Raw genomic sequence first — 15,520 nt, forward strand, 5'->3', positions numbered from 1 at the left:
TCTCCCTCCCGACAGGCTGTTTTTCGTCTGTTTTCTGATGCTTCTGTCCTTCAACCAGGTGACCCTCCTTACAAACTACCCGTGGGGTGCGCACATCACGCTGCAGTGAGGAGCCTCCAGGACGCTGGACTCGAGAGGGGCAGTCACAAGTGCCCATGAGGCTGAGGAGGAGGAGGACAGCCCTGGTGAGCCGCTGCCGGGAGGCTGGAAGGGGAAACGGCCGGGAGAATTCTTAAGGTATTAAATGACCCAGCAACTCCACTCCTGGGAACCCGCCCCAGCGAAGAGGCAAATCCTAGGTGATGTTCCTCACATGCAGCCCTGGGGGAGGCAGATTCATGGAGACAGACAGCAGAGGGCGGATGCGGGGGAGGCCTGGAAAGTCGGTGTTCGGTGGGGCCAGAGTTTCAGTTTCAGAAGGTGAGAAAGTCCTGGAGAGGCAGCGGTGAGGACGGCTGCACAAGTGTGGACGTGCTTAATGTTGTGAGCTGTGCACTTCAAAACAGTTATAACAACAGCCCTGGCTACTGTGGCTCAGTGGATTGAGTGCCAGTCTGTGAACTGAAAGGTCACTGGTTCGATTCTGGTCAGGGCACATGCCTGCGTTGTGGGCCGGGTCCCCAGTTCCGACGTGAGAGAGGCTACCAATCAATGCTTTTCTCCCTCCCTTCCCCCTCTCGCTGAAAAGTAAATAAATAAAAATAAAAATATATTTAGCCCTGGCTGGTGTAGCTCAGTGGGTTGAGCACGGGCCTGGGAAGCAAAAGACTGCCAGTTCGATTCCCAGTCAGGGCACACGCCTGGGTTGCAGGCCAGGTCCCAAGGAGGGGACACCTGAGAGGCAACCACACATTAATGTTTCTCTCCCACTCTTTCTCCTTCCCTTCCCCTCACTCTAAAAATAAATAAATTAATAAAAATATATTTAAAAATAGTTAAAATGGCGAATTTGATGTTAGGTGTAATTTACCACAATGAAAAATGACATAAAACAAAGAAGAGTGAGCAGAACACGCGCAGGGAGGTGAGCTGGGTGCTCGCGCTGCGGCAGCACGGGCAGGGGGCGGGGGGCGCGGTGAGAAGTGACCAGGACGACGTCTGGTGTGTGAGGCGCCGACTGCCGGGACCACTGGTCCCCTCCCTGGGAGCAGGCGACATGGCAATAGACGGTCCCATACGCTAGCACCTGACAATGTCCTGCCATTGTTTGCTGAGTAAAAACAGGCCACTGAGAAATAGGCCTCAAGCAACAAAGGGTCCCATTCACCGTCCCAAATTGGCTTGAAGGAACTCCTGCCCTCTTTCCAGGGACATGATCAGTGGCTGCCCAGTTTCACTTTTAAAGGACACGCCAAACACTTGCCGGAAACACAGCCTGATGCCCAGCACCCCTCTGCTTTGCCCAGAGAATAACGGAGATCCAGGGCTGTCACCAGGGTGGGCAGGCCGGGAGGGAGGGCAGCGCCGCGGCTGTCCTGCGGCTTCCAAGCCTTGGGCCACCTGGGTCACAACTGTATCCCGGATACAGTTACCCCTTTACTAAAACACGGCGCCTACACAAGGCTGTGCCCAAACGCTCAGGACCAGCTTATTTCAGTCACCAGAGCTGGGACCCATCCAAGCCCCCACCCCCCACACACTCGCCTGGATCTGGGACCGGTGGGACCCATGTGCCTCAAATTAGATGGAAGATGTTCCTGCCCCGCACCCTGCAGTACCTGCAGCCACATATATAAAGTGATGAGTTTCCATCTCCCCAAACACTCCCTGGGCCCAGAGGTTAAGGTCACCCTGAGGGTGACATCACATGGGTGTCAGGACCCCCAACAGGTGGTGACAAGAAGAGCACCTCACCTGTGTGTGACCCCCAAACCTACGGCCGGGGTCTGACCACGAGAAAACAACGGACAAGTCCAGATTGAGGGACCATTCGCGAAACTCCTGACCTGCGCTTACAACTTTCCAGGCGTAAAAGATAAGGACTGTCACAGAGCGTCACAGCCCAGAGCAGATAAGGAGACCTAAAGTCGCAGGGGATCTTGGATGGGGTCCTGGGGCAGCAAGGAGACACGAGGGACAAGCTAGTAAAGTCTGAATAAAGTGCTGACTTTGGCTGATCATAATGCCCGTGTTAAGTTCTGGGCATGGCAAAGGCACTCCGGGAAGGGCTGCAGATGCTAACGTGGGGGAGCATCTCACAGCCCTGTAAGAAGCTGGGGAGGGTACACGGCAACTCTGAACTGCCTCCGTACCTTCTCTGTACATCTCAAGTTAGTCCAAAGTAAAAAGTTAATTAATGTGAAAAAATAAAAAAGGTCTGGGAACTCAGTCCACCAGCTTTCTCAGAGACGCTCATAATGGGCACGATGTAACCTTACCCTATGCCTACTGCACAGCTGGAGAGAGGAAAGAGCACAGGGGACTCTGCAGGGACTGCCGCCAGGGAAAGGAGGGGCAGGGCCCAGACGGGAGTCTGAGGCTCGGGAGCCCTGACCCCCGTCCTTCTGCACCTCAGACCTACATACACAGTTCTGAGGCTATGGACGCCGCAGACAAGCTTTGGTTTTCTTTACACAACCCCTGAGAGACCCCTGGAACCCTTCCATGACAGAGAAAAAGAGAGAAGGCGGGAGGCAGGAGGGTAGGGAGGGTGGGAGCAGGGTGGAAAGAGAGAAAGGCAGAGATGGAGAGAGGGACAGAGAGACAGATATGGGGACAGAAAGACGGAGGGAAAGAGAAGAGAAAGGGATGAAGAGGGGAAGAGTGAGAGATGGAGAGACAGACAGACAGACAAAGGAGGGAGGGAAAGACAGGATGGGGGAAAAGAGCAGCCAAACTATTTTTCAATAATAAAAAAAAATGCCCCACCCACCCACAAAGCTCCACCCAGCCCCACCCATCACCTCCTGCTGACCAACATCGAAAGTTCAAGTCAAAAGCAACCCTGCATTTCATTAAGTAACAAACAATGAAATGTAACAAACAAAATAAGTAACACACGTAGCTGGTGTGTCTTGGTAGATTGAGCACCAGCCTGCAAACTGAAAGGTTGCCGGTGCAATTCCCAGTCAGGGCACACGCCTGGGTTGCGGGCCAGGTCCCCAGTCCCCCAGTCCCCAGTCCCCAGTGAGGGGCATGTGGGAAGCAACTGATCTATGTATCTTTCAAACACCAATGTTTCTCTCCCTCTCTTTCTCCCTTCCTTCCCCTCTCTCTAAAAGTAAATAAATAAAATCTAAAATATAAATAAATAACAACCACTTAAAAAAAAGGAATGAACTGGAAAACAAAAAACCAAAAACCCTGTCCACAGAATGACCTGTCAGATCTCAAGAAGGAGAAGGGTGTTTCAAAGCTCAGCAGGTGTTGAACGGAGACCACCCGGGCTCTGGAAATGCCGTCTTCACTATAACCCACAGGTTTCCCAGCCTCCCTCGGGGATGAATGGTCCACCTGACGAACTTACAACACCTTTGCAAAATTGCCCATGGTGTGACATCCAGACTGTCTAAATATGCATTTAGAGGGCTCCACCAGTACTCCGCTGGGTACTGGCTTGTTTTTATTTACATTATAGGCTTCCCCCCCTCTTTTTGGTAAAAAAGCTGTGAGCATAAGACATTTATACATAGTTTTACATTTGTATGTCTTTAAGTAATGTTATAAGCATAACTGACATTTTAAAATACCGTCTATTTTTGAACTGAGATGCCTCGGTTCATCAAATCTCAGAGCTCTTATTTCTAAGATGGTCTGTTATGTCTCGTGACACTAAAAAAAAAAATAAATTATCGCTCTTACTAACTATGGCACAATGCTATGGGAAATATAATCATTCTATATATTTGTCCCCAAATCCTTAACCCCTGCTCAACCAGGTGGCTCTGGGAGTACAGCGCTCACATGAGCAGCAGCAACACCTCCGAAGCGTTCGTGCTTTTCCCAGTGCTTGTGCTTAAGCACGACGGTGAAAGCTGTGAAACCCCCAGTTCAAGGCCCAGCCCCGCCGTGACCCCGCGACACCCCTGGGCCTCGGTTCTCTCAACTGTGCATCACACATGCTGGGGGGGGGGGTCGACGGACTTTTCCCCAAAGGAGCCGGAGAAGTAATGTTTTTGGCTTCTCGAACCACAGGGTCTTTTTCTTTTTTTAATTTTATTTATTTATGTTTAGAGAGAGGGGAAGGGAGGGAGAAACAGAGGGAGAGAAACATCAGTGTGTGGTTGCCTCTCACATGCCCCGCACTGGGACCTGGCCCGCAACCCAGGGATGTGCCCTGACTGGGAGTCGAACCAGTGACCCTCTGCTTTGCAGTCCGGTGCTCAGTCCGCAGCAGCCAGGGCGAACGGCGCGGTTTTATATGTGGCCGCATGAGAGCTGCCACAGGCAACACGTGTACGAGTGCGCCTGGCTTTGTGCTGATAAGACTTTATTTCTGGACACTGGAATGGGAACTTCATATAATTTGCATGTGTCACAGTTCATGATTCTTCTTTTGATTTTTTAAAATAATTTTAAAAATGTAAAAATGACCTCAGGCCAGGTGCCATGCAAAACAAATGACCAGCCGCATTTGCCACATGGGCCATGCTGCCCGCTGGACTGGACAGTCTCGGAAGCCTTCGGGACCCGACTTTGTGAGCTGCTCTGATTCTCAGCCCACGTTTTAACCAGCAGATGCGTCTCTAAACACCCCCTGACATGCCCAAACGCTAAGCTGTACTCGTGTGCCTCCGGAGGTCTTATTTGCTCCTCATACGTCCCCTTTTCACTAACTACCTAAACCTGCAATGTCCAGCATGGCAGCCACCAGCCACATGTGACACTGAGCATGGGGAACGTGTCTCATTCTAGGATGTAAGAATCAGTGAGTGCAAAACACACACCGGATCCTGAGACCTGTACAAAAGTGAAGTAGGTGATTCACACCTTCTTTACACTGACCGCACGTTGCAACGACACTATTTTGGATATAACGGGTTATGTCGAATGTAGCATCAAAATTGGTCCCACCTGTTTTGCTTTCTGAATGGTGGCTAGTTGAACATTTAAAATTACGTTTGAGGCTTGAATCCTGCTGTTGCCGGGAAGCCGCGTTTTTCAGAGAGAAGGGGGCGGCGACAGCCCAGCGAGTGCAGAGCGACGGCGTCCCAGCGGGCGCTGCAGGTGCCTGTGCTGGTCTCCCCGCTCGCCCGTGAAATCAAAACAATGGGGAGGAAGGGGTGCACAGGCAGGGCAGAGGGGACGTTTGGGGAGAGGAAACTACTCTGTATGACACTCCAGGGGTGGCTATGTTATTTACACATTTGTCCAAAGCAACGATCTAGCGACGCAGATTCGCCAGCTGCGCCGAAAGCCTGCTCTGGTCGGGGTGCAGAGTGGGGCGGGCCGTGCAAACACGAGGGCGGGGCTGCACAGGAAGTCTCTGTTCCACTGCTCAACTCTGCTGTGAACCTCAAACTGCTCTAAAAATAAAGTCTATGTTGGCTTCGGCTGGTGTGGCTCAGTGGGCTGAGCGCTGGCCTGCAAACTGAAAGGTCACCGGTTTGATTCCTGGTGAAGGCACATGCCTGGGTCGTGGGCCCTGTCCCCAGTTGGGGGAGTGTGAGAGGCAACCAGCTTAAGTTTCTCTTTCTGCCTCCCTTCCCTTCTCTCTAAGAAATAAAATCTTTAAAAATAAATAAATAAATAAAGTCTCTTTTGAAAAACTAAACATATCTTTTTATTTTAATGCAATCATAAATTCTTATTAGAAATAGTTCAAATAAATAAAAAATAAATATAGCCCTGGCTGGTGTGGCTCAGTGAACTGAACACCAGCCTGCAAACCAAACGGTCACCAGTTTGATTCCCAGTCATAGCACAAACCTGAGTTGCAGTCCAGGTCCCCAGTAGGGGGTGTGCAAGAAGCAACCACACATTGATGTTTCTCTCCCTCTTTCTCCTCCCCTCCCCACTATCTAAAAATAAATAAATAAATATAAAAAAAGACAACAACAAAGAAATACGTTAGCCCAATGGTTCACAATCTGGGGTGATTTTGTCTCTAGGGGACACTTAGTGATATCTGGGGGCATCTGTGGTTGTCACCACTGGGGTGCTCCCGGCATTAAGAGGGTGGGGACCAGGGCTGCTGCTCAACACCCTACAGTGCCCGAGTGCCCCAGTGTCCCTAGTGCCATGGGTGGTGGGGGGACCTGATGTAGTCAAACCCTACTTCGTTAACTGCAAGAACACTTAACAACGGCAGTGCACTGTAGAAGTCCTACTGTGTCTCTCCCCGGGAGCCTTGTTTGGTCTGCACAGCCTGAGAGGTGAACAAGGCAGGTGTTCCAAGCCCTGTCTCACAAGTAATCACAAGCTTCTCAGGGACCAAGGTCACCTGTAGCCTCCTCTCCACCCCTCCCCATGAACTTGTAAACTCCTGCTTCCTCCCCTAGCCCACAGTCCCTGGGGCCTATCTGACACAGAGGTCTCCACTTTTTGTGAGACAGTGCAAATTTTTACTTTCCTGGAGTGCAGAAAGGGGGACGGGGGAGAGGGAAGAAGTGCACTTGGCAACTAGAACCACATAGCCCTGGAAAAGCCGAATTTCACTCAGTAGGCGTCTGCTTGCTCAGCAGTGCGCTGTGTTCCCCCAAAAAGGTATGGCTGCACCCTAACCGGGGTACCTGGGGACGGGGTCCTGTTTGGAAATGGGGGTCTTTGCAGATGTGATCACGTAAGGATGAGGTGACACTAGAGTAGGGTGGCCCTGATCTAATGCCTGGTGTCCTTACAGAGAAGGAAGATTTGGACACAGAGGCATGGCAAGCACTCTGAACTTGACCACACACTGCTCTGGCTGCCCTGACCTTTTCCACCTGGCTTCAGCTTTTGGCTTTCCGTGACTCTCTTTGCATTGCCCAATTTTAGGAAGCATTCTGCTAAGGTGGTTGATCATTCAGTCCTCCGCCCTTCATATCTGATCACTCTCATGTCTACTCAGGGGCCTCGCCAACGTGCAGGCGGTGTGGGGTCGCTCCGCCTGCAGCAGGGCTCCTGTGAGCTGGCGCAGCCAGAATCCCGCCGATGTTTCCCCTCAGTGTTTTCCCTCCACCGACCACACCTGCTCCTTGGCTGTAAGTCCCTGCTGGTCTGCGCTGTACTCGAAGTTGAGCCCAGATCTATACTAAGTTTTCTTTTCCCCGTTGCAGGAACTCCTGAAAAAACCTGTTTCTACCACACTGACAGCTATCTGGCTCTGACTCTGGCTCTCTCTGACAGACTCACGGGGAGAGGACATGTGACAGTGGAGGCAGAGGCTGGAGGGATGCCGCTACATGCCCAGGAATGCTAGAAACCACCAGAAACCTGCCCTGGAGCCTCCGGAAGGAGCGCAGCCCCGCGACACCTTGAATTCAGACTTTTGCGTTCCAGAACTGGGAGAGAATAGACTTCTGTGCTTCAGGCCGCCCAGCCTGTGGTGCTCGTTACAAGGACCCCGGAAAGTCAGTCAGGCAAACAGAAGGCAGGTGGCGTTGGGGTCTTATTCACTGACCTCCCGGCCGCAGAGGGTCTGCGCCAGCACGGTGTCTGCAGGGACATCTGCATTTAACTTGGCTGGATTCACCTTCTGTCTTTGGTTCCTCCTGACTTTTCTGTCCATCAAATTAGGCAGTCTCTTAAGGAGACAGGGGAAGGGGTCACGGCCTTGATAACAAATGACAAAACATCTGACCGGTGGTAACTGCCAAAAAGCAGAGCTTGCCCAGGTCCCTCCTCACGTCAGCACAGAAATGGAGGGAAGTCCACTCCTGTGCACACACGTGTGCCTGCGGTGACGACAGCAAGCTCTCAACAGACACCAAAGACAAACGTCTCCATTTTATCGCCTCCAAAGGGTAAACTTTCAGAAACTCCAAAAATGGTAGCAATCTCTGCAAATCAGTGTCTCTTGCTCGGCCCTGCATCCTGGCATCCAGTGGGTGGGGCCGGAGATGCTGCTCAACACCCCACAGTGCCCTGGGTTGCCTCCCACAGAGAGTGACCCCGCCCCAATGTCCACAGTATCCAGGGGGAGACCCAGCCCCACCTTGGTGCTCACGCGGCCAGGCTGTGCCCCCACCCGCCCCAGTGCAAAGCTTCTCACTGGTCTTTACCCCTAACTGTCTGTCCTACACATGGGTATCAGCCCCACCTCTCTGCCCCCTGAAAAAACTTATTGTCACCACACCTGTGGAGCTCATGGAATATACGGGCCTGGGCTCTGAGCTCCATCACCCCCAGGGACCCCAACTCAGAAAGCCAGGTCAGGGACAGAATGGTCCTGGGTGCCCTGTCTCCACACTTCCCCATGGGCTCACACAAGCATCTTATTCACATGGCACTCCCGGTGCCTGACACACGTTCTAATGCTTAAAATAGGCATACAACCAGCCTTTGTTGGGGAGAGGAAGGAAGGAAGGGAGGTCTTGGACAAAGGGGACAGCAAGCCAGCCATCCAGAAGCCCTGGGCATGTGCCAGGGTGGGCTGCAGGGGCAGTGGGAGAAGACGGTTCCTGGAGTCAAAGTGAAGGTCGCTCAGGAAAGGTAAGGTGGGGCCAGCTCCCACAGTGCCATGAAGGCTGTGTAGCGGATTCTGATTGGCCGAGTGGGTGATGAGCTGGTGAAAGTAGCAGGGTAAAGACAAACCAATCTGTGCTTCAGAGAGCGGACCCTGGTCCTGTGGGGTCAACCCAGCAGAAGAGGAAAGACTGGAGGCTGGTCCAGCAGCTGGGGTGCTCTGAGCAAGAGATAGTGAAGCACTTAACTCAGGGAAAAGGGACACAGATGCAAGAGACAGAGGTAAAACCTAGAGGGCTGACACCGGACGACCCCCCAAACTTCGGTTTAGTGGGCTGTGGACTTCCCAGAGAAAAGCCATTTATTTATTTTTATTTTTTTAAATTTATTTATCTTTAGAGGGGAAGGGAAGGAGAGAGGGAGAGAAATATCAATGTCTGGTTGCCTGTCATGCATCCCCTGTTGGGAACTGGCCTGCAACCCAGGCATGTGCCCTGACTGGGAATCGAACTGCGATACTCTGGTTCGCAGGCCCGCCCGCACTCAATCCACTGAGCGACACCAGCCAGGGCCGAAAAGACATTTAAATAGCAGCATGATTTGCCCTAGCCATGTGGCTTAGTTGGTTGAAGCGTCATCTGTGCACCTAAGGTTGTGAGTTTGATTCCTGTCACAGAGTACACACCTAGGTTATGGGTTTGATCTCCGTTCAGGACACATACAGGAGGCAATCGATTGATGTTTCTCTCTCACATCAATGTTTCTGTCTCTCTCTCTAAGACCAATTTATATATATATATATCCATTCTCAGGTAAGGATTAAAAAAAAAAAAGATAGCAGCATGATTCCTCACTGCCAAAGCTGGGAGAAAAGCAACCGAGATGTCTATCAATGGATGAATCAATACAATGTGTCTACTAACACACTGGAATATTACTCAGCCATGAAAAGGGGTGAAGCATTGATACCCGCTACAATGTGGATGAACCTTGAATACAACTCACATGATGCTCACACAAAGCTCAGTGAGAGAAGCCAGACACAAAAGGCCACACACTGTGTGATGCCACTTATGTGACATGTCCAGATCCGGCAAGTCCAGAGACCAAGAGTGGGTCAGCGGTTGCCAGAGAAGAGATGGGGAGGTGACTACTGACGGGGTAGGCGATTTTATTGGGGTGATGGAATGTGTCAAAACAGGCTTAGGGGGATGGTTGCATAACTTGATAAACTTACCCCCAAAACTGAACTGTGTGCTTAAATGATTGGAAATTATACCTCAATTTAAAAAATAAAAAACAGTAAGACTTTCCCCTTTGCAAGGTCCTCAAGGAGAACTAGTAGCCATTTCTGGAAGTCTCAGAGCTGCCCAAAGCTCCCCGCCCTCCCACTGGCAGGACAAAATGCATGGAGAGAATTCAGCTAATCAACACCCTGCAGGGTGGTCAAGAAGAAGGATGAAGTGACCTCCTGGGTCAGGTCGCCCCACCTTTTCAGCTCCCCCTGATCTGGTTTCTAAGGTCTCCTCGGTAATATATGTAACAAACTCTTTTCTCCAGACCGTGAAGAAAGGGCCACCCCAAAAGGCAGCAGAAGATAAAAGGGATGAAAGTCAAGGTGCAGAACTGCCAAAAGGAACAGTGGAAGCAGGGGAGGCTCCCCGACAGTGGCAGGAGCTGGCCCTGAAAGGACCCAGGCAGGGGGTGAATGGGAGACAAAGCTTTACCGGCTGTTGTTGTCCATTAAGACAACGTTTGTAAAAAATTACTTTCAAGAATACAAATGACCCAGTAAATACAATTTGAAAGGCGATTATTTGCTTCCAGGTGCAAATGAAGAGACCTGTGATAACAGCTTGGATGGAAGATGTGTTTTTACACTATACACGGTGGACCAAACACAAACGCCTCCATTCAGTAAACAAGAAGCTGAATCCTCTGTGTGGCAGGGCCCAGGATTTACGAACAAGAGCAGAAAACAGCGTCGGTCACAGCATCTTCCCTACAGAAGACCTGAAAAACTCAAGCTTCATGCTCTAGGTCAAAACCAAGGAAGCGAATTACACACTTCGGCAACTTTCAATGCCTGCAAAGATCACTTAATCCCATATTCAAAACCAGTCTCAGTGGTTGAAAGCCACACAAAAGACTTACCTAGAAAGAGGTCAGTGTTTCTAAAATGCTCTCAAATCAATGTGATTTTTTTCCTCTTAAAATGAGAACACTAGATAATTTAAAAACAACCTCCAAATATGGGCTTAACTCTTCCTAAGACTCAAAGGTGAGATGTGGTCTTTTAAAGGAAACGTAGTTTTATTTATAAACAGGGGGTCTCAACTGGGGCAATGCTACCCCTAAGGGACACTGGGTGCTGTCTGGGGACAATGGTAGTTGTCACGATATGGGGTGATCTTAGCATCCAGTGGACAGGGCCCAGGAATGATGCTCAGCACCCCACAGTGCCCAGGACAGCCCCAAAGTCAGCTGAGCCCATGAAGGGACCCAGGTCTATCAGAGTAGATAAATAACCACGGCCCAGTGGTTCCTGCCGAATGGCTCCTCGGGATACACCTAAATCAGAATGCCAGCACAGCCTGCTCTTAAGTAGACACGCTTGTTCCTTAACAAAACTTCAGAATCTCCTGGCATCAGATCCAAGCGGATTCTTCTTTTTCTGTTTTTTTTTTCCTCCCTTTTAATAATAGGGACTTTTTTTTTCAAGAGTGATTCTTATGTGCACCCCCAAGGTTAAAAAACTCGAGTCAAGCTCTGACTTCTTCCCTCCCCTCCCTAACAACCCAGTTCTACCCACCCACCTTTCCTCCCTCCCCCCCAAAAAAACCTTAATTTAGAACATTATTATCAATGCTGCACGTACCCTCGACATGTGCCAGGAGTGTGCTAGGTGCACGCATTCTCTCGTTTGACTTTGACTTTCCCAGCGATCCCATGAGGTGCCTGCTACTGTTTTGTTATTCCCACCTTATAGAGGAGTCAACTAAAACTCCCAGAGGCCACTTGGCCAAGCAAGAGTCCGATACAGTATGATACAGTGTTAATTTCTGCACTACACTGTTAATCTTAAGGAGACCTCCACATCTGAGGAACAAGTTTGTGAACTTGGCCTTTGCTTCACTGACACCTAGCAACAGTGGGAGCCTCTTCCCTGCTGCTCATCATGCCTGTCTTCTCCCACCTACCTGCCAGCCCCTAGCAACCCCGTTCCCCAGGAAAAATAAAGTGCCAAACTGCTGCCCACATCCCTCAATATTATCATACCGAAAACTCCCACTTTGCTTCCTTGCTCCTGAGCCCAAAAATTCCTGAAAAATTCAGCCTCCAACCCCAGCATTTTCTGCTTCCCAACATGCTCTCTATGCACCCAACATCCCAGACACAGACCTTGCAAAGTAAGTGGAACTCCTCCTCCAGCTCACTGGTGCCAAGGGGATTCCACCCCACACCCGCTTCTACACCAAATGATTACAATCCCCGCCCCATGAAGTGGAGACGAGTCCACTTCAAAATCCTTATAACTGACTTCCAGTGAAGACCCCCCATTTCCTCCTGGTTAGTCAACTTTCCACAAAACACCTGCCATCCCTCTGTCCCACCATCACTAGGTCCCCCACCTTCTTTCTCATCACCCCTAGCACTCTCTCCACATCCCTCCGACCCCTTCTGAAAGGAGCCTGACCCACCTCCATCCCTCCGCCCTCCCTTCACTGCCCTCCAGCCCCTTTTCAGCTTGCCCTAACCCCATATTCCTCAGTCACCCTTCCTGGCCAACTCGACCCCCAACTCCATTCCTCAACCCCTTCTCCAGCTAACCTCCACCTTCAACTCCACTTCCAGCCTCCTCCCCAAATAACATTCACCCTCAACTCGAACCCTGTGCCCCTCCCCAGCTAACTCAGACCCCCCCCCCCAATTCCATCCCCAGCTAATCGCTATCTTCAACTCCACTCCCGGCACCTCCTCAAATAACCTTCACCTGCAACTCGAACCCTACCTCCTCCTCAGCTAACCTCGACCTCAACTTCAATCACCTCCCCAGCTGACCTCGACCCCCGAGGTCCGCAGCCAAATGGGAGCCCTCTCAGTGCTCACCTCCTGGGCTGCCCGGGCCTGCCCTCCGCCCCAGCCGCGCCCCGACTTCCAGTGCCAGAGTTTGGGGCGTCGGATCCCTGCCCGAGACGCGACCGTAAGCGCCCTTACCTGTGCTCCAGCAGACGCGGCCGACTCAGCCCCGCTGCGCAGCCGAACCCGCCGCCCAGAGCTCAAGCGCTCCTTTGCCTCTGGGGGCAGGGCTGGCGCGCGGTGGGTAAGCACCGGAGGCCTGTGCAGCCAATCGCCGGCCCCGGCAGCGGGAGCCGGGCCTCGGGCGAGGCGCAGGGCAAGCAGCGGGGTAGGCTGCGCCCAGAAGAGAGGGCGGGGCTCAGAGCGGGAGACGGGCCTAGAGGTAGAGAGCTGAGTGGCATTGTCGCTGGCCACTTGCGAGCCGGGACCGCACGGGGGGCGGGGCCATATTAATATGCAAATAGACCGTTGTGTGGGACTCTGCAGCCCGGCAATACGCGAATTTTCAGAGGCGTGTTGGTGACGTCGAGGAGGCGCTGTGTTTTCGCAAGTTCGAATCCCGAATCGTACTTGCTGGGGCTCGCTTGCGGGGCAAGATGACTGTCCCCTGCTGGTCAGTCGCGTGATCTGCAGGACACTAATAATAAATACTCCCTTTCGTTGAACCCTCTGCTTAAAGCTAGAGAAATGATGAAATGCCAATTTTATGGAGGTGGAAATTGAGTCTCACAGAGGTTAAACCCAAGGTCATTCACCCAAGCCTGTCTCATAATTTCCCGGATTTATCAGTTTCCTAACTCCTGGGCCTCCACCCATATGGAACGATCCAGAATCCTACAGGAACTGGACCCCAGTAATGCGCATTTTAAAGATGCTCCTGTGGTGAAGTTGGAAAACATTTAGTGTGTCCAAAAGCATCCAGAGGTCATGGAGGGGAGAGTATTTTATACCGAAGGATGTAGCCACTATATTCTGGACTTGAGGAACTTGGTGCAACACTGAGGCTTTGGGATCTGAGCTGCGGACCTCCCAGCTGGGCGCCCCAGGGGTCCTGCCATCCTTGCAGGAATCTCCCTGCTCATCCCCGGCCGCTCACAGAAAAAACTAGGCATCCGGGACGGGCGTCTCACTCCCCAGTCGACAGCCGCTCAGAGGGACTGCTGTCTGAACAAGAGTCGAAAACTAGTCTCACACCAGGCTTACTGCCTGAATGAACGAGGGTCTCAAACTTGTCCCGGGGTGGGCAAAATGTAGCCCAAACATACTTTAAATTTTTTTAATTCATTGCCAACATTTGCCCTGGCTGGTGTGGCTCAGCGGGCTGAGTGCCAGGCTGCTGGTTCTATTCAGCCAGGGCACCCACCTGGGCTGCGGGCCGGGTCCCCAGTTAGGAATGTGTGAGAGGCAACTGTCTGTCTCTGTCTCCTTCCCTTACTCTCCCCTTAAAAATAAAATGAATAAAATATTTTTAAAAATTCAATGGCAAAAAAATTTTCATTGGCAACATTTAAAATTGTTTCACAAAGAGAAATCCAGATTTCCAGGATCTCTGGAGAAATCAGGTCTGGTGATTGCTGCAGCAGCTGGATGCAGCAGCTGGATGAAGCAACTGCAAAGCTTCCAGCAAAGTCAGGACTGGAGTGAGACAAAAGATGCATTTTTCTCAAATCCAAAACCTAAACGGGTAGAGGAAAAAAAGCCTTCACCATCAAGAGAAATACTATGTTGATAACATATTTTAAAATGTCAAGTTAAATGCTGAAATAATTCAGAATGAACAAAACACCAACATTTTCAAGAAAGACAAAATGTGGTTCTGCACTTACGCAAACCACCCCCCTTGGTTCTCCCTACCCTGGACCCTGTCAAATCCTGTCCTTCTGTAAAAGACTGATGCAGCCCTGGCTGGGGGGCTCAGTTGGTTGGACCGTCGTCCTGTACACCAAAATGCCATGGGTTCTATTCCTAATCAGGGCACATACCGAGGTTGTGGTTTAATTCCAAGTCAGGGCACATAACAAGGGCAGCCGATTGATGTTTCTCTCTCACATTGATGTTGCTCTCCCCTTCCCCCCACCCCGGGCCACACCTCCTTCCTTTCTCTCTGAAATTAATAGAAACATATCCTCGGGTGAAGATTAAAAAAAAGAGTGCCAACAGCACATATACTAAAAAATTGGAATGATACAGAGAAGATTAGCATGGCCCCTGCACAAGGATGGCATGCAAATTCATGAAGCGTTCCATATTAACAACAACAAAAAATTGATGTATTGTTCATTGTGGCTTCCTTTGCATTAAAATACGTTTCCCCATGGCTAAGATTGTTGGCACCCCCCACCTTAAGTTTTGCACCTGTGATGAGTGCTTCTCTCTCCTCACCTAGTCCTGCCCCTGCTTATAAGTTTGTAAACTCAGGCCTCAGCCATTTAGCAGATGGAGAAACTAAAGCCCTATGGGTTCCTCTCCATGTAATATATGGCTCACAGAGCCTGCCTCATCTCCTGAACTGGCTGAAATAAATGTAGTGCCAGCAGCACTTGTGAGGTCCTGCGGGGACCACAATGTTCCCATGACATCCCATTGTCCTTTTTATAAAAGCCCATACTCTTCCCAGAGCCCACTGGGCCATTTCACCCTGCTCACCTCTCTCATCTCCTTGGCTACTACACTTCCCTCACTCCTCTTCTGCCACTCTGACTTTCATTAGTTCGTGCCTCAGGGCCTTTGCACATACTGTTCTCCCAGCATGGGGCTCCACTGCAGATCAGCCTCTTGGGGCTGGCCTCTATTTTGCCTTCCTGTGTCAGCTCACTGTCACATTCTCTATCAGCCTGGCCTCCCTAACTACCCAGACTCTGCCCCCATGTCACTTTTGTGTTCCAGGTTTTCTGTC

The 15,520-nt window shown here is 51.0% G+C and overlaps 1 protein-coding gene and 1 non-coding gene across 3 annotated transcripts in view; one reads left to right on the top strand and one right to left on the bottom strand.

The window, feature by feature from the left end:
* Positions 1–12,938, bottom strand: part of GNG7 (G protein subunit gamma 7) — a 116,971-nt gene extending 104,033 nt beyond the window's left edge. The window contains exon 1 of one of the 2 annotated variants that reach the window (XM_037165184.2): positions 12,763–12,938. The gene's annotated coding sequence lies outside the window, so the exon portion shown is untranslated. The remainder of the gene's footprint in view (positions 1–12,762) is intronic. The other variant, XM_053658345.1, reaches the window with a different exon arrangement.
* A 1,834-nt stretch (positions 12,939–14,772) lies between these two features.
* On the top strand, positions 14,773–14,877 carry LOC119063824 (U6 spliceosomal RNA). Its single transcript, XR_005085247.2, has one exon. It is a non-coding gene; the product is annotated as a U6 spliceosomal RNA (small nuclear RNA).
* Positions 14,878–15,520: the final 643 nt, after the last annotated feature.

The sequence above is a fragment of the Artibeus jamaicensis genome, unplaced genomic scaffold (assembly GCF_021234435.1).
Source record: "Artibeus jamaicensis isolate MK-2021 breed Jamaican fruit bat unplaced genomic scaffold, CSHL_Jam_final scaffold_537, whole genome shotgun sequence".
NCBI lineage: Eukaryota > Metazoa > Chordata > Mammalia > Chiroptera > Phyllostomidae > Artibeus > Artibeus jamaicensis.